Source organism: Centrocercus urophasianus, unplaced genomic scaffold, assembly GCF_019232065.1.
Source record: "Centrocercus urophasianus isolate 14NV4802_14NV808 unplaced genomic scaffold, USGS_Curo_1.0 seq_15, whole genome shotgun sequence".
NCBI classification, from domain to species: domain Eukaryota; kingdom Metazoa; phylum Chordata; class Aves; order Galliformes; family Phasianidae; genus Centrocercus; species Centrocercus urophasianus.
In genome coordinates, this window is record NW_024884697.1 from 31,429,736 (window position 1) to 31,449,341 (window position 19,606).

Sequence of the window (19,606 nt, forward strand, 5' to 3'; positions counted from 1 at the left end):
GTACTTGAGGCACTGTCTTGTGAATGGCACCCGACTATGCAAGCCATTAAATATAGAATCATAGAATTGCTCAGGTTGGAAAAGATCTTAAAGATCATCAAGTCCAACCACAACCTAACCATACTACCTAACAACCCTTCATTGAATCATGTCTCTGAGCACCACATCCAAAGAGTTTTTAAACACATCCAGGGATGGTGACTCAACCACCTCCCTGGGGAGCCCATTCCAGTGCTTAACCACCCTTTCTGTAAAGAAGTTTTTCCTGATATCCAATGCAAACCTTCCCTAGCGCAACTTGAGGCCATATGTTCATGTTTCTAATGATGAAAGGACTACGAAACTTATTCCAGCAGTGTGGTTCTTCTTTGCTTGTACATTGTTTATGCCTAATGTTGCTTGCTTGCTTTAGTTTTTGTTTACTGTGCTTTTTATGCTGTGATTAAAAACAGTGGGAAAATTCCCAAGGACTTCTCAAATACTCTGAAAGCAGAAATAGGTCTGATGTGAGATAAAGCATTTCTGTTGGCAAGAACTTGTGTATTGTTGGTATTATTGCCTTTGTAAAGAGTTATCCACAGGTGTAAACTATGCTGCTGGTTTACTTCCGAGCATGTGTCAGAAAAGGTGTCTGACATTCAGCAGGAAAAAAAACAGTTTGTTTGTTGATTTTTTTTATTATTTTTTTTTTTCAGGTAATCCATCAAATGAAAAACACTTGAAGCTTTATTTTTGCACGTGACTCTGCTTAGGACGATCACTGTGTCATGTATTGATAAATGAAATTATTCTTACCTCTTCAAAAGTACTGTGCAACCCTTAATCAGCCTGAGGAAGCACTTTACCCCTGGAGAATGACCCTGCAGAACCACACAACGCCTGAGGCATCACTGATGTGGACGTGAAAATGCCTCTTAAGCCTCTTATTAAGACATCAGTCCTACTCTTGGCAGGTCACAAGCAAGAGCACCAAGTAAATTTAAAAATAAATAGCAGTACTTGGAGTGATGTATTTCCTCTGCCATAGTTGATTTCTACTCCATCATCCTCTAGTCAATATTTATGTCACACTTGATATTTCCATTTGAGAGATGTCTGGGGCTGAAGGTCAGAGAGTGTCTCCATCAGAACATGGTCAGTGTGGTGGTCCCACAGCTTTGAGACCTGACCCTGTCCCCACAGAACACGACACTGAAGGCAGAACAAATTCTCAAAATGGCATCAGGGCCAAAACTACAAGTATCTTATTCTTAAGCACAAAGCATAGGTCAAATTCTTAATTTTCCATTGCTGCCTTAACTACAGTGCGACCAAAACCAGTATGTATTTATGCTTGCCAAGCAGCAGCAGCTGTAGCTGGGCTCACCTTTCACAGCATGGTGTGTTTCACCTGCAGATCCATCTCTGAGCACCACTCATCTCAAGAGACTTGCCAGAGGTCAGAGTGGGTTGTAGGGATGAAGAGGATAAGAAAACATCCAAAGTTTCTTTTAGACTAGGGACAAAGTAGGGATAAAGCTGTCAAATACATGAGTTTTCTTCTGGCAGGCAATGTGGTTGTGCCAGTGGCCCTAGCACATAGGAATTCGAGCATGCAAGTGTAGATCTCTGTCATTGCCCTTCCCTTACTCAAAACTAGGCTGTGTAGTTGTGTGGTGAAAACATTCATGCCAGAAAAGTGTCTTCATGTCTCTTCTCATGATGGAGAGCTAATAAATGCAAACTTCTGGGCTGTGTGAAAGCAGCCCTGGTTTAGATATTTGGGCAGGAAAAAGGCCCTGAAGAGGGGTCTTAATTGACAGATGATCACAGTAAATCACAGACCTTCTAAGGCTTACAATCTGTATAAATATAAATACATGCTTCAATATAAGCAGTCCATAAACCTGTAGGAGTATCATGTTTGCCAAAAACCACAGAATGACTTTTTTCTGCATGAATCCGTGTGCAAGTATCCTGAACAATAATCATCTGATTTCACAACAAACATCGTCATCAACATTTTGCTCCCACAGCCTCCCCTTACGTTCCATTACCTGCTCCTTTTTAATGTCTGTAGCTAAATCTGCTAATAATGGGATGCACTGGGGATTAGCTTGTTTATGTGCTCTTGTTGTCGGTTTTTCATAGCGGAGATGGAACAAAATGATTATATCCTCTCTTGTGCTCCTTTGCCCTGATTTCTATGAAAGTACATCTTGCTCTGATGATTGCATGAGTTGCTTCAAAATGTCGGCGATGGCAACGCTTTTGTTGGCAGCCTCAGCAAAAATAAAGAAAAAAACCCTGAAAGTAATCAAATAGGTGGCAATGAACAGACAACAGCAAAACTGCACCCCACATCAGCTCAGCTTCAGCCTGGCACACAGTGCAGCTGAGCACTAGCCATCACAACCTGCTTCGATTTTGGCAGTACTTATTTATTTTCCTTTTTTTTTTTTTCTTTCCCTTTTTCAGTTTTTTTCCTTAATACAAATTAAATGAACAATTTTGGCAAACTTTCAGATTTTGCTTTCAGTCTGGGCACATGAAATCACAGGTAAAGTCCCTATGGGGCACTTGTTCTCAGGCAACACTGCCAAGGAAGGAAGTAGGATTTCTGAGCAATTTGTCAAAACCTTTGTCTCCTAGACTTGAGAATGAACGTCTATCAGAAATCACACTCCTGGCTATACTGAATCTTGGCAGAGAAAGTTACAGAAATTATGCTGTTGGATTTCTTCTCATCTTCTGTAAGCAAGAGTATGGAAGCTGTTCTCCCTCTTCCTTTTCATCTTTCCAGCACTGCTCATGTGGTACCTGTAGCACCCAGCTATCTGGCTTCCCAAACATGTGACATTCTGATATTAATGTGCTATCATTCAAATTGCTATGATACTCTGCATCCCATCAATACCTAAAGAAACAAGAGCAAAGAAGGCAAAAGGACTTAGGATTTACTGACACCTCTAGAAGTTCTGTGAAGAGGTAAAAGTGTGTATATAAATATTTATGAAGTTGGGCTGGTGTAAGAAAAGACTTTAATGTGAAAGTTCAAGTCTTCAGAGCTCTCCTGTTTCACTTGTATAATAAGATACTATAAATTTTGTCCTTTTCTCTGCAGCATCAAAGGTTTCTTGTTATAGTATCTGCTGCTTTGTCTGCAAAGCTCTGTGTCAGTAGTGGGGGCTCTGAGCCATTTTTATCTTCAGCAAGCACATTTATTTCTTTCCTCCACCTCCACACTTGTTTTATAGCTAGACCATTCTCTTTTATTAATGCTCATGACAAGTTTGTTTAAATGGAACCTTTATCATCTTATTTGTGGTGGTTTTTAGGGGTTGTGGGTTTTGTTTGTTTGTTTGTTTGTTTGTTTGTTTTTATGGTTGGGTTTCATTTGACTTCTATAAGTGAAGTATTAAAATAGTAATTTCCCTCCCCTCCCCTCCCCTCCCCTTCCCTTCCCTTCCCTTCCCATATGTCTTTCTATCATAGAAAGGCACAGAAATTTCACTTGGGTTGCACTACACTCATAGTGACAAAGTAAAGGCTGCTCCGGGATCATACAAGCTGTAACTTTTTCAGACATCCTCAATAAATAAATAATAAACTGGAGGCCAAAATCAGACTGATAGCCCTGTGTCAGGGGGGAGGCAGTCCAGCACTGGGGCTGGCTAATTAGGGACTAACAGGATTGTCTGAACATCTCTGCTTTTATGCAGACACGGCAGCAGGAAAGCCCTAAGCAAACACGCTGCCACAACAATAGGCAATCTGCGTGGCCTTCTGGTGGCTCCAGCTGATGGGCCTCCAAATCAAATTCACCTTTGACTTCTGTGGGTCATAGCCTGTGAACCATTGCATGGAACAACATAGGAAACGGATAGAAAAGATGCTTTCTAACAGATTTCAAGCAATAAAGGAAGCTTTATAATCTTCCACCAACTAGCTGACAAAGAATAAATACACTGACCTTCTGGAAATAGAATTATTCGTGATTGAATGCCTATGTTTACAATTTTTTTCTAATATGCAATGTTTTTAAGCAATCTTCAACAGTTTCTATGGAGCTGTAGCCCCTTTCGGAAGTGATACATGCACCTCAAGTGCATTTAAGTAATGTGAGTAAATAATTAGATCTCCGCAACTTACTGCTGGTCATTGCCAATTGCTTCTCCATTTACCATTGATGGTAATCCTCATTGTAATGCATGGGCTATGATGCCATTTCCAAAGCTTGCCACCAAGTAGAATCCATTTTGGTGTCCCTGAAAGTGAGTGTGAGACAATGCCACATCTGCTTGCTGCCTCCCTGTCCCGGCACAGCACATGGCTGACAGTGAGGGCTCTGGGCAGCTTCTGGGGCTGTTCAGCCCCATCCCAGCACCACTTGCCCTTGGACAACCTGCCCTAAGGACCAGGATACTTGTTTACAGTAAGCTGCATCCCTTGTCCTTTGTACTTTGTACACATGCTTCAATCCCAGACCACAAACTGATTCTCTCCACAGATTCCATTGTCACACAGGTTGGGATGTCTTCATTTGCACTTTTGTAACAGGACTTACTGAGCCAGGGAGCCTGCAGTCTTAAATAAAAAGGCTCATCATTAAGGAAAAAAAAAAAAAAAAAGAAGAAGAAGAAGAAGAAGAAGAAAAAACTAACTGTACAATTTGTATTTCTGCATTATTTAATACTAAAAGATTGTTGGGTGTGTGGAGAACAAGTTGTGACAAATAGCATGATGCAGAAACCAGCCTGCTGTGGGCAGCCCCAGTACCCCAACCCAGCAGCAATCAGCAAGAGAGGCAGGTCTGATGAGCAGGATTAAAAGTTGCTTAGGTTGAGTGCAGGGAGAAACCCTGCAGCTCAAGAGGAGCCTAAAGGAAAGTGTTGACACCACAAAGATAGCAGTGGTGTTCTATTAAATCTGATGAAGCCTGAAATTCAAAGCTGGTAGGAAAGGCCTGTATAAACTGCATAGGAAGCATTTAAAAATGCCGATAAACAGATATCTTTTTGCTCCTGTTGGCAGGTTTTCAAGGATGAAGTTCTTGCAGAGAAGCTTCTCGGGAACCTGAGTTTGACCTGCTCATGCTTTCAGTCAGAGCCAGTCCTCGCAGAAGTTTAAGCAAACATGTCTGAGGAGAACACTGCAACCACTGAACTGTGCTGCTCCCTGATTTGTTTCTACATGCTCCTCACGGGGATTTTGTGACATGGGATTAGAGCTCACACACACAATTAGCTTTTTATTCTGGATGCCCTTTTCATTCTAGTTGCCATCCAGTCACTGTTTACACACATTTTTTTAAGGAAGGACTGAAGCTGCCATTTGGCACTGCAGCATGCCTGGACTGCCACCGCTCTCTGTGAGCACGTCAGTGTGCCCCGGGTTCCTCATGTGCTTCCTCAGCCCAAGGTGCATCCTCCCTGATCCTCCTGAGCACACACTTGCAAACAACCAGAAGTCCTAGTAGGGATGGATCTGTGCCCCTGCGGGGTTACAGGTCTCCACTCTTCCTGCGAAAGTATTGAAATGCTCAAAATCAGGTGAGAAGCATCTGGGGGGAGGGGTACAAGCTACTCCACAGGGGAAAATGCTGAGATTTGTAAGGTGGAGGGCTTGCAGTAAGGCAGGAATGAGAGGTCCCTGGGAAGTGGAAAAAGGCATCCAAAAATTGTAATGATGTATCAATCCAATGATGTGGATGAGAACAGTTACAGGCTATTATCGTAGTAATCCCAATATTAGTTCCACAAAAATGTTTCAGCAAAGACTTTGGACCTTGGTGAAAATGAAGTTTAGGAACTACTGATTTAGTGAATACTGAGCAATTTAATCAATCACAACAAACACTATTGTCCATAATTTTGTAGACTTCTATTAAACATTGTAATTGAGACCTTGCAGCAGGAAATTCATAGGCATTTAAAGTTACCTTGATGTTGCTGTTCTCTATGAAACAGCCATGAGAGCTTCATGGAAACTCTGGGGGTAGAACTAGTTTCCAACTGCTTCTGAGGCTGCCAGGGAAAGCAAACCTGAGATTTAGAAAGCTGTGCCACTTGGCTTCTCCTGCAGCCACTATTTATCTTCAGCAGAAGTTGTGTGTCTGTAGCAGATCTGAGAAACAGCGTGCTTCTATCAGGTGCCCAAAGCTGTGTTTGGGAGCTGGAGTTCAGCACTTGCCTTTGTCAGTCTGACTAAATAGTAACTTTTAATAAAAGTCCTTGTCATTATAATTCATCACAAATGGAATCATAGAACCACAGAATCACTGAGGTTGGAAAAGACCACTAAGTCCAACCACCAACCCATCCCCACTGTGCCCACTAACCATGTGCCTCAGTGCCATATCTACACAGTTCTTGAGTACCTGCAGGGACGGTGACCCCACCACCTCCCTGGGCAGCCTGTGCCAGTGCCTCACCACTCTTTCTGGGAATAGTTTTTTTTCTAATATCCTGAAACAGACAATTCGACAGATACTGCTGCCTTCTATGCTTTCTTTTTCCTGTTGTCTACTAATATGCACATCATCCACTGTGGCTTGAACACTAATTTTGAAAAATACGATTGCTGTATCATAATAACAATACTGCAAGGATGCATAAACCTAACAGCATTTTTATATCAGAGTTTGACAGAGTTTCTCACCCATGTAAAAGTACTGACATGTGCTAATGTTGTCAGGATTAGAGTATAGTTGTATCTTCCATTTGGTGATGTTATAGCAAAGACAGCAGTAAGGTGTGCAGCGAGCGTAGTTTTTCATTTTGATAACTTCAGTAAACACAAATGGTCACAGTAAAATGAAATAATGCAGGTGTTGGAATGAGAGATATTGGAAGAAGAATCCATCATCCTTGATAATCTTCCTTGCAGAAATGCAGAGCATACTTTGCAGTGAGACCAAAGCTGGGTAGGGCCAGCCCTGTTGGAACCCCAGTACCCATACTGCAGCATAGTCTCTCTACAGCACAGGACACCAGATTCCAGCAGCTGGCACTCATCAAGTTTGTAGGCTGTTTTTGTTAAGTTTTGTGGAAACAGTGCTCAATGCATTTCTGCATGAATCCTATGTCTTCTCCAGTCTCTTCCAAAGAAGTTTTCATTGTCTCTGCATACCATCGCATTATCAGGATGGTTGCATGCTTTTTATGATTTGAAGTGCGTATGAACTTAGAATGCTCTTAATAAAATATAGATTAGTAAAATATAGATTAATTCCATAATTCCATATCAACAGCAACAAAATCTGTGCAGAAAATTGTTGCCTTTAAGACACAGAGAAACTTCATGAGAAAATCTCCTTCAAGGCAGTGATACGATCTTTCGATATTTTTTCATGTAAATCTCTGCAGACTATTTTTCCTTTTCCATCCACAGAAGAAAATAAAAATTTTAAAATATCCAGAAGGCAAAATATTGCCGTGTTTTAAATTTGAACATGTTCTTCTGGTTTCTTTCATAAATACCATTAATGCCAAATGGGAATGCTGCACTTACATTCTGAAGCATTAATGAAATCACATGATTCATAAAATTCAATCTAAACAGCAGTGTTTTCATTTGGTATTACAGGAAAAAAAAAAAAAAAAAAAAAAAGCAGCCCCAAGTCTGGCAGCTTCTTCTTGCTTCTTCTTTCCAGTATGGAGAAAGAAATCTCTCTGCAGGACACAGAATAAAGCTGTGCTGAACGTGTGCTCATGTACCTGCACACGTAGTTCATGTAAGACACCTTATGCTTTCATTGCTTGTACGGGACACTGTAACACAGCCACATGAAGCCATGCACTGAATGATGCTCTGCTCTCCCTGGCACTTCATTTTGTGCAGCCCTGCAGGTTGCATGTGCTTGGGCCCTTTGCTGCCAAAGAGCACCTGTGTGTATGTAACTGGGCCGGCCCACACGCTGCTCTTTGCACACATCATTTTACAGGCACCTTGCTCTTGTGTAATGACCTGATTCTCCTCCAGGAGGATGTGGTTTGCATGCAGCAATACATGGGCATCAATGCATGGGTGCACAAGTACAGAGAAGGTCAGAATCAGGCACAGTTTCTCTTTTTCCTCAGTCTTGTTGCCAGTGAGGCAGCATGATGTGCAGAGGAAGTTACTGGCAAGTGTAGGCTATTACAGAAATGACACTGCTCTCAGGAACGGATCGAGGCCACTTACAGCTCCTTGTAGTCCCCATCCATCTTCTTCCTTTCTGATTCAAGGTTACAAGTACAACAGCATCCCCCGTAGCAGCAAGGAAACAACTCTTCTGTAATTACTAAGGAGACTTTTGAGATCAAAAGATGTAAACAGCTTCTTATCACTGTTGTTCCACAAATTCCCCAGCTGACTGTGTGCTAACCAGTGCCCTGCTGGGCTGCAAGCAACTTGAATGACAAAGAGCCGAGGTCAGAGCAACCTCTCTGGCCAAGCCCTCAGTGTGCAGTGAGCTGCGTCTGCACATGATGTGGCACAAGGCTCAATGCAAGCATTGCTCACATATCTCTCTGGACCCAGAGGCACATGTCACACCATCCCCAAGGACAAATTCTGATGCCATCGATTGCCTGGCAGCAGAGCATGCTAAAGAAGAGATCTCTGCCAGGAAAGGGCAATGGGGCTGCTGGGTTCCACCCCACCAAGCAGAGCCAAGGTCCTGCCCCTGCAGGGCTCACCCAAAGGGCCCACACATGCAAGCATCGGTATCAATTTCACAAGGTGCTTGCATCCATGCTCAGACCTTACTATTCTGAAAATGTATCTCAGCCCTCTGCTGAGGCTTTAAAGAGCATTGTTAACTCCATCTGTGTCTTTTGGCTCCCTGCTTTTTATGTCTATGTTTTTATCTGCTGGCATCCTTAGAGTGTTAAAAGTTGCATTTAACCTTGTTAAAGAAGGACTGCTTCTATTTTAAACTGAAGCATTTTGTGCACCAGTCATATTTTGCTTGCAACATTTCCTTATGGCTAAATATTTTTGTTGGAATTCCCAAATGATAATGTAAAATCCAATGAACTGAGGAAGAGCGAGTACTGTTGTGGAAGGGAGCTTAGTGCTATCCTTGGTTACTTTAGTTTAAACTATTTTATATCCAAGACAGTAGACGAAATAGCAGTGATTCATATATAGTCATTAGATTTAGTCTTTTTTTTCCTAACTGAATTTCTGTGAGCATATCATGATCCCTTCAAATGTATGCAGTTAAATCAGTTTTATTGTGCAAATTGCTTTATTACATGGAGTGAATGACAAAGGTCCCCCCAGTAAAGCATCACCTCATCTGCTGCGTAGCTGGTGCTGCAGGAGCAAGACACACACCACAGGTTCTGTGCTTGGGCCACTGTGTACTTAAACTTCTTGAGTCTATTTATTGCTTAATATTCTTTGAATATGTCAGCGTGCATTTCTAAGATCTACTTTAATGTGGACTCACCTGGGGTTTTTCAAGAGAAAATGGCAAATTTGCAAACTTACTGCACTGAGAGACCTAAAGTAGAAAAGTTGGTTTGGATTTCTTAATCTTATTGACAAGCTCAGTGCTTCTGGTCCTTAGAATTCACTTCCTTGTTGCCATGCATCAGGGCATCCCTTCTGCAGAGGCTCACAACAAATCCATGACATGACATAACCACACAACCTACGAACAGCTCTACTTTTCTCAAATGCAATTCTTTGGGTGTTTTCTTCCCATAAAATTGGCTTCAATTTGATTTGATATATAACATGAAAATGAATCCTCCCAGAATGAAAATGTCATTTGCTCAGCCCTCCTTCCTCCAAATATCTGTGCAATAACGATTGAAATAAAATCAGTGGAAAGAGGAATGGCAGAGGGACAAGCATGACTAAGCAGACTGAAGAGAACATTTGTGTCTGCCTATGGTATTTTTCAACATTTGTCCCTAACTCTGTTTCAGTGTCTGTTGGGAGCTGCTGCATCCATACAGAAGGATGATGAAGGTGGCTTACAGCGATCTTTGCCCTCAGACTTTGCACTGAGTGCAGCCTGGCTAGGTGAAACCTGGCCATCACCTCTCAGTGACTGTTAGGAAATAAATACGTTTTTTTAAAGTGCTTCAAATATACTCTTCTTGGTCTTCAGGGTATATTAGGAAATGCTACTGTCAAGTAAGTATTTCAAATCACAGTAGAAGCTTTTGCAATATCACAGAATGGAATAATAGAATGACAGAATGACTTGGGATGGGAGAGACTTCAAGGATCATCAAGTTCCAACCCCTCTGCCACATTATCTATAAAAACTCATCGAAGCTATCATCTCTGCTGAAATAGGAAAGGAAACAGCTGTAAATTATTTCTTTATCCCTTTGAAATAAACAATTGCTTGGTAGGATAGCTGCTCTTTTATACATCTCCCTTCTGAATAGAGATACCGAATCTATCCTCATTATCTGCTCTTTCCATATTTATTCTAAGAGGGAAAATACACAACAGGTGGGTACAATGCATGAGAAACATATTGCTGCACAGCTGTGATCCAGTACACTAAGGTCATTGCTTCATCTGGGACATAACTTGATAATGGAGAAACAATTAAAAAAAAGAAAAGAACTGTGCCTTACCTTCAACATTTCAGTGATAAAATACTGGATATTGCTACAGAGATAGCAATAAAATTACTTTTTTTTTTCTTTTTTTTTTTTTCTGGAGAAAAGGTCTCAGTAAACAGCAGCCAGCAATAAAACAGACTAATTTCTGCTAGGCTGAAAAAATATGACAAGGCTGAGATTGTTCAGCTGATGAACCTGCTTCTGTAATCTCTTTTGGATAACGATGTTATAACAGTACCAAAAGCACACCTATATGAGAGATATTAACAATTTCTCCTGAAGCAGAATATGAAGTAAAAGAACAACCGTCTGGAAAGGATGCAATTGGTCTTGTGTTACAGGGAATTAAAGGCAGCAGGGGGGGTGTTACAAACTTTTCATTACATGAAAATGAAAACTGGACATTATGGGGTTAGTGGACCATAATTCGTACTGAAGACATCACGCATTTTTCTACTCATTGAAACTGTGCTACTCAAATGCCTCCACTCTTTGTTAGAACTGTCAGAACCTATTACCTCTTCTTTAAGAAATTTCAACTGGCTCAGCCATATCTTTGGTTTGATCACTATCTCACCCTGAATTTCAATGGTAAATGTGATTTTTAATAGTTCAGATGTGATTGAAAGAAATGCTAGGAACAGGAGGCAGATTTGTCCCTCAGTGCCTTATATATTCTATGCTATGAAATACTTGCAGCTAGCCCCCAGCTTGGCAGAGGGGCATGAGATTTGTCAGGGGACTCATTCCAGACTCTTACGTGGTTTCCTCTGGGAAAGCCTCACCTGGATCAGAAACCCCAGAAAATCACAAGCTGTACAGGTCTTCCTTCACTTTTTCAATGCAGATGAAAAGTTACAGCAGCCTTAGAGCTACCTGGCATTTGTGATGAAGGACTGGCCTGTTCATGGACATCCCACAATCCAGAAAATACAAAGCTGAGCACTGCTGTTTCACAGAAGAATGGCTCTGTGTGCCATTCCCAGTGCTCTCTGTTCCACATCATGCATTTAGGTATGTCCTTCATGGCTACAGCATGTTGCCCCAACACAGTCCTGCACAAGGACTGCATGACAAATTGGCTGTTCACTTGTTATAGCGTTGGAGGTCATTCTCCAGCTTTTATACCGGATAGGAAGGATGAATCTTTCACTCCAAATGTAAGAACACCTCACTTGCTGCCAGAAGAATAAGAGTACATTAAAAAAGCAACTTGATAAGCATACTGATTAATGAACACAGGGATGCTGCAGTTAAGGACTTATTTCAAATTTGTTGTAATTCTGATTGCTATGCACTCATACATGCTATCATAATCCACAGCAATAACTAGACTATTAGAAACACTGAGAATTAGCATAGTGAAGCAGCAAATGAGCCCCTGGATCGTGAAGACAGAATGCTATGCATTAGTCATACATTTTTCTCCAGTTTAAGACAATGATAATTATAGGATTAAATGGGTCAAAATGATGAAGGATTTGAAAGAATTTACATTCTCTTATATCACACCAACTGGCTGACTTTCAGAGCGTCCTATTTAACCAGCTTGTCTCTCTTGCCAGGTTTTAATCAGTTTCTAAACAGTTCTGCAAAAGTTTGGGATTGAACCTTTTAAAAAGTTACTGGTCTTATGACCAGTTTTTCTCAACGTCATCTCCAAACAGCATCTCAGCTTGAATTCCAGATGCCTAAGGTACCTACCTAGGATGGATGAAGAGTGCTTCTGGATACAGCATGGTGTTCGATTCAACACTGTGAGCTGGGACTTGCTATCAGAGCCTGGAAGCTGCAGACTGTGAGCCGCAGCTTTGCCAGTGTGTCATTCACATGTCATTGGAGTGCTGTTCATTGGACTGACCTCAGGAAAATACAGGTGCTGAAAAGATCCCACCAGTTGCTCATAGTCAGCAACATGCTGAACTCAGCACATGGGGTCAAAGCTGGCATGACTTTCTGTGATATTCTGTTAATTCCTTGAAGATTTGCAAAGCTTTGTGAAAAACACTTGTGTTTTGACAGTGTCCATCTGTTGTGAGCACGTAAGACTGCTTGTGCTGGTGATCAGCAGGTCAGCTGCTGGGTGGTGTTTCTCATCCCTTCAGAGTTGGGATTGATCTCTACAAGGAGTTCACAGCATAGCATAGCATAGCACAACATAGCATAGCATAACATAGCATAGCATAGAACAGAACAGAGCAGTTCAGTTGGAAGGGACCTTCAAAGATCATCAGGTCCAACTGCCTGACCCTTTCAGAGCTAAATAAAAGTTAAAACATGTTAAGATAGTGTAACCCAATTGCCTCTTGAGCACTGACTGTCATGAGACATTGGCCATCTCGCTAGGAAGCCTGTCCCAGTGCCTGACCACTCTGACTGCACTGAAATGTTTCCTACTGCTTAGCCTGATCCTCCCTTGGCAGCTCTGTGCCATTCCCATTCTGCTCTTGGTTCCCAGGAGCAGAGCCCATCACCTCCCTGTGCTTCCCCTCCTCAGGAGCTGCACAGAGAAGTAAAGGTTGTCTTTAGGCCACCTCTCTTCCAGGCCGGGCAGCCCAGTGCCCTGAGCCTCTTCTCATAAGAAGTAAAAGTTCCTCTCAGATCACATTCAGATGTTCATTGCAGACAAGGAAATATAGACCACATGCTGGTGCCTCTTCCAACCATTACACTTGCCCAGACCTTGTTCAAGTGTTGCTTGAGAAGTTCTGTAAAATGGGAAGCAGTGGCCACAGCTTCTCCCAGCACACTGTGTGGGGGCTTTTCAGGAGACGTGACACATCCACCTTCATCTGCTGGCAGAAATGCACACACAGAGCTCAGAGCTGCTGTTACTCACACACACTGCTTCGAAGCCTGCGTTTGTGACTCTGGTTCAGGATGTGACAGACCAACTTAGGATAAGGAGGGAAGGATGGCTAGAGGACATGTAGCTTGCCTTGCATGGGTGAGAAGGTAGGATTCAGGGGCAAGTCGATGGAAATGCAGGTAAAGGCGGAGGACTGAAAGAATACAGAGTTCAGAGAAGGGCACTCAGGTGTAGGAGATGTGAAAGAGTGGAGAAGTAGGTAGAGATGCGTCTGGGGTCCTAACAAGAATAATTAGATTGTTATGTAAGCAGTCAGGGAAACTGACACTGACAGATTTGGCTTAGGAGGCTTGCAGGCACTTAGAAGGATGCCTTGCTGTCATGCACACCTGGAAGATACACTGCAGAAAACTTAGGTTACATAAGTGTCCTGTCAGTGATTTACCCAAACAAAAATACATGCCTATGACAATATGAAGTATGCCAGTTTTAAATCAGTTGATAACCAGAGATTACACTTCTCTGGAAGGAGAAACAATTGCCAAGAACAGAGAAAAACTACCTGTTTTCATATGAACAAAGCAGAGCAGAAAAACATAGATCAGTCCAGTCATTTCTTCTCTCATGCCAGCCCACAGAGCACGTCAGGCATTACCAGCTCCAAGGATCAGCTTTTAAGAAAATATCTGAGCTCTGGAAGTTGGGATGCCTTTTTCCAAACCAGGGTGAGCTAGTCTACTATCACACGCTTGAGAAGCAAGTGACTGTCCAGAAAGTCTTCTTCACCTCCTCTGTGCTGCTGACCTTGTAGACAGAACATGGCCAGAAAGCTTCATGCGATGACCCAATCACATTTAATTTCTTGCAGGAAGGAAAGCTGTGGAGAAAGGACAGCCTCTTTGTTCCTATGGTCTCAGGCATCCTGGATCACTGGCCTCCTGGGGCTATCGTAATGTGAATCATGCAAACAACAAAAGATGCTGGTGCTTTCTGTTAGCCTGGAGTTCTTCTAGAATACCTGGTTGTAGACTTACATCCAGGCACTCGAAAGTTATTAATATGCCATTCAGTGTTACATCATACAGAGCTACAGCATTCCCATCTGGATAGTATCAGAGTTAATGATAAAAGGAAATTAGAAGCCTCTGGTGGGCCTTTGTAGTTGCTGTTATCCCCTGGAGACAGGACTTCATCCGTGCAAGAACCACATGGGTGAGAGCGTAAAGAAAGAATATTTTGCTGCAGCAGAAACACTTCTGTAAGTTATTCTTTCAATAATTACTAGACAACCCTTTTCCTAGTGTTTTGCTTTTGTCTGAATCTTCTGTATCCACAGAAGAGGTTTTCTATGACGATTTTGAAATGATGATTTCTAAGGCTTTAAGGATCTGTTATATTTGCAATAAACCTGAGAAACACTTAACCGTTTTCTTTTCATGCCCTAAGGGCTCAAAGCTGCTGGAGGCATGGTATTAAAATTCTTTGCCAAGAGGGTGTACATGCGGGGGAGCCATGGAAGGAGACAAGGCTCCTGGTGGTGTTGGGGGGAAAAGCATATGTGCTTCATCTTTTCAGCAGCGTCTATTGGAAGGCACTGCTGGACTGGTTCCCAGCATTAATTTGCAATTATCATAATAATTTACATTCAAGTCTTAATTAATGACGATCTGGATGCATATGGTGGGGTGATGTGAGAAGGACAGGCGAAATCTATTTCTGCCCCTTTTCATTCTGGTAACTCTGGGCATGACTCACTGCTCCTTGCTGTCTCCTGACAACGTATGAAGAGAGAGATGTACAGCAGAACAAAATGTTTCTTACTCTGATTATTTGCTTCTCAGCAGCTCAGTGCCTCCCTTACCACAGCCTGATAAATGGTTTCCAAGTCATTTTAAATCCTCAGAACGTTTATGTAAGGAAACGTTTGAATATGTGAGTATCTCAAGGTTATTTGTATATCAAGCTATCATTTCAGTGCTGAATGGTTGCTGGGGGGTCGGGGGGTAGAAAACCCTTTTCTGTGGAATGTGCTGTGGAGGCACCTACAACCTGCTGGTGACAGGCACTGAGGGAAGTTGCTCACAGAAGGGACGCTATGAGGTTAAGGGGCTTCATTTTATATACAGTAAGATAATTAACCTACTAACCAGCACTCACTTGAAAGCAGCACTGCGTTTTTGGAGTGCTCAGGTGCTGTCTGCTCCAACTCACATCCCAGCCTGGCTGCTGTTTAAAATCTCTGATTTGCTAACTTCTGAAGTACACCTCTATCGGTGTGCTGTCCTGTATGGCTTCTGAGTCTGTGTGTAGGGGAAGCACATAGCTGCACCCCTCCTGCTGCACAGGGCTGTCCTCAGGTTCACGTATGGGTAACACCAGGGCTGTGTGCAGCAACCCCTCTGCACACAGTGACTGCTTTGGGGCAGAAATCTTGTTTTACCAGTAAGGAGGATGCCATGCTGGATGGCATTAAGTCCTCTGGTCTGCACAGCATAGACACAGTTGTTGAGAATAATGACCCCTGAGCTCTGAGTACAGTTTTACTTGAATCAATGGCATAGCTCTCACAGAGATGACTTCCTTTGGTAGAGTCAACCATTTATCTTATGTCCATGCAAAATTTTGTAAAAGGATTTACTGCTGATACTTGATGAGATCTTTCTTCCTTGGTTTTAATGCATTTGACACTGTTCTGGAGAAAATATTTCAGGTGAAATCGTATTAGTCAGGGTAAAGTCCACTACTAAATGATGTCTTATGTTTGGGGAATGAAAAGTAGATGTTAGCATACTTTTCCCCCCTCCTCTCCTCCCCCACAGAATTGGAAACAGAAGTGGGGTCCTCAGGATCTCTTTCTGTTCTATTTGGTGGTCCAGTTCAATAGCACAGAGTGCTGAAGGCATCTCAGGAGCACGGGCACAGCAGAGGAAAGGTGACTTGAACATGGGCCACACCTTTCCAAGATAAGAAGCACTGGGGGGCCTATGGATACACCTCAGTTGCAGGATGAGCTGGATTAGAGGCAAAAGCATTTGGGAGAAGGGTTTGATACCACCAAAGAGATGGAAGGAGTGTAGGCTGGAGCCACCCCACTGACTCAACATCTTATTCCACACCACTCTGGCAGTGGAAACCAGATGGGCTCTCCAGGCCTGCAGTTTCATCAGTCTGTGAAGTGAGGAGAAAGCTCTTTGGCCATCCCTAAGACTTTGCTTCCCACTGTGAAGATCTACTTATCAGCATAAAACCCGTGCTGGATGGATGGCTGGATATGCATGAAAAATACATGTCTGGAATCTGGTCTGAACTGTAGAAACATGCTGAAATGATCTCAGGGAAAAAGTTTCTTGAGTTACCCATTTACAGCCTGCACACATTTCATACCTGACAGTAGGAAAAAGTGCTGTAAAAATACCCTTAAGAATGTGAATCTCTGCTCTGATTTGCACTTAAAAGACAACATCTGATTAATGTCTGTGTTTTACTCACAGAAGGTTGAGACGATGAAAGCATCTCAGATATTACCTCTATTGTATCAGAAACTTTTGATAGCATATTGTGGGAGAAAATATCACATTTCATTAAAAACGATCATCGTAACACAAAGGATTTGGCAGCGGTTTATAAACCTAGTGGTAATTTTCAGTGTCACCCATTTTTCAGTCTCTGAAGATTATTTGAAAAAATGCTTCTGATGACCTCCGACTGGATCTGCCAGTGCTCACCTCTCTGTGCATGGCTGCATGCTGTTGTGCACCAGCTGTGGAGCTGCCTTCGCTATAAGCAGCACAGCTGCTGTGTCAGCAGTTAACACAGCTCAATTTTAATAGACTTGGTTACACAGCATATTCTCAGACCTTCCAGCTGTGCCTAATGAAAATGCACACTGACACTCGTTCCAGTCTCAGTGCACCCCTTTGTGCTGCTGTTCACTTATTATTTTTTTATTATTCTGCATACAAGGAGTCTCAGCGCTCCAGATAGATGAAATGTCATATACGTTGAGGATAATCTCCCATCACTGCAAGGTTTCTCCTCTATTAGTCGTCTCTGTGTGCTTATTTTAATCTGTTTGCTACCCGTTAGAAAGGCTGCCAAAGCATTTGGTTCTTGAAGAGCTGAGTGCTTCATTTTATCTGACGTAACTGCATCAGCACAGCAACGATTTATAAAGAATAACTTGTTTGTCGGTCTTAGGCTTTTTTTCATGGATTGCCTTTGAACAAATAGCTATTTTCTTGGATTTATTAATTATTCAAAATGTTAAAGACTTTGAGGATTTGATTATGAGCAATTTTATGTGACTATTTGGTATTCAGTACTCAGCATCTAAGGCCATTACTTTGTTGTGTAGACAGATGAAGGCACATCTTGTCTTCTCTCTTCTGTTGACAGAAGATACTGAAAAATGTCATGAGAATTTTGCTCAGAGGGTAAGAGCTTAGGAAGAGACAAGAAGAAAAATCCAAATTTACCCCAGAACTACAGGTTAGATAAATGGTTTTCTAAATACAATTTCTGAAGTAAAGATTATTGCCAAATTTATTTTGTGTACATGTAGAATATTTGTTTCCTCACGATACTCATGTTTGTTTCTCATGTTTCTCATTCCCACACAGGGGAATTGGGTGCGTGCCCAGGAGAGCACCACAGCTCAGGTCATGGCTGCCTTGTGCTTTGGTGAAGAGTATGTTTCTTCATACAAAACACTCTGAAGGTGCAGTTGTCATCAGTCTGCAAATTTCTCTCAGGATTATTGTGAAGGTAACAGGATGCAGTTTCCAGTTCTGGAGGGCGCTGCCAGACGATTGTGCAGTTTGCTGGTCTCTGAACATTTGCTTTCTAATTCTACTGAAGCACAAAAGGTTTTAATTTACAGTTAATGAGCTTTTTGTGGGATAACAACCTGAGCTCTTGAACAGCAAGTGGCTTAAATACATTTGAATACTTGATAAGGCAATATTTTGTAATGAGTTCTTTGATCTGCTCTTGCCTACTTTTGCTGCAAGGAGGAGGGGAAAAAGGGAAGGCTGTTGCTGTGTGGTAGAGGTACATATTGCTTCTGTCATTGTGTAGGTATAGATCTGAATGATGAGCATGACAATGCTGAAAATTCATATTTCAATTACCATATCTATTTGCTACATATTTAATTACCATACACAATCTGGAAAATGGGTGCGTGATTGGATGCTGCTGGCTGGAGTTTTCTTCCTATCTCTAAGCTCTATACCTCCTCAACGTAAGTTTTTCATTGCTTTGATGGACACATCTACTTCTGGAGTTCTCTGAAAAGCAGACTGTTACCTGGACCTCAGAGTCACACGCTGTGCTGAGGCCCTCTGTTTAGGTTTAGCTGTTTAGGTGAATAAAGAGCACTTTCATTCCTTCATATGGCTCTGCTCAAGCTAAAGCAAGTGAGGGGTGCAAGCACTACTGAGGTCTGCCAGATCAGCACAGGAGGGGATCACAGCACAGCCTGTCTGAGCACTTGAGAAGACCCATCTGCAGTTCTTTCCCTGTCACGTTCAAGATGTTTTTTCAGTGAATGTCCAGTTGTTGCCTTATTTCTTTTCCCACAACCTTCCACCATCTGGCTTGTGTTTAAAAGACACAGTTTAGTTAAACACATTAAACTTCAGCAATGTGGGCTGCAGCCAGCTCCTGCTCACCAGAAACTGGTAGCGTATTGTATGTCAGCATTCAGAGAAAGATAAGAGTTAGCCAGTTAGAAAGTGAGCAGAAAAGCAAAAGCTATATACCTTAAGGCTCCCCCAAGCAATATAAATTAATCTATTCTAAACTCCTTACATCATTTAAGCTTCTTGGAGCAGGGATTTGTTTTTAAGTCCCTGTAAAATATCATGTTATATCCATTTTGCTCTATAAAATGAGTAAAACTCACAAAACTCAGCAGACATGCCAGAAATGTATGGAGTACCCGCATTTTATCTGTGCAGAAGCATCACTAAGCCACTCTCAATGATATCCGAAAAGTCATGGCAGTCAGGTGCAGTCCCTGGTGGAAAAAAGGCTGGACTCTTTTCAGTGGTGAGTGGAGACAGGACAAGGGGACATGGCCAGAAACTGCAGCATAGGAAGTTCCACACAAATGTTCACAAGAACTTCTTTACAGTGAGGTGACGGAGCACTGGAACAGGCTGCCCAGGGAGGTGTTGGAGTCTCCTTCTCTGGAGATGTTCAAGACCTGCCTGGATGCCGACCTGTGTGACCTGCTGTA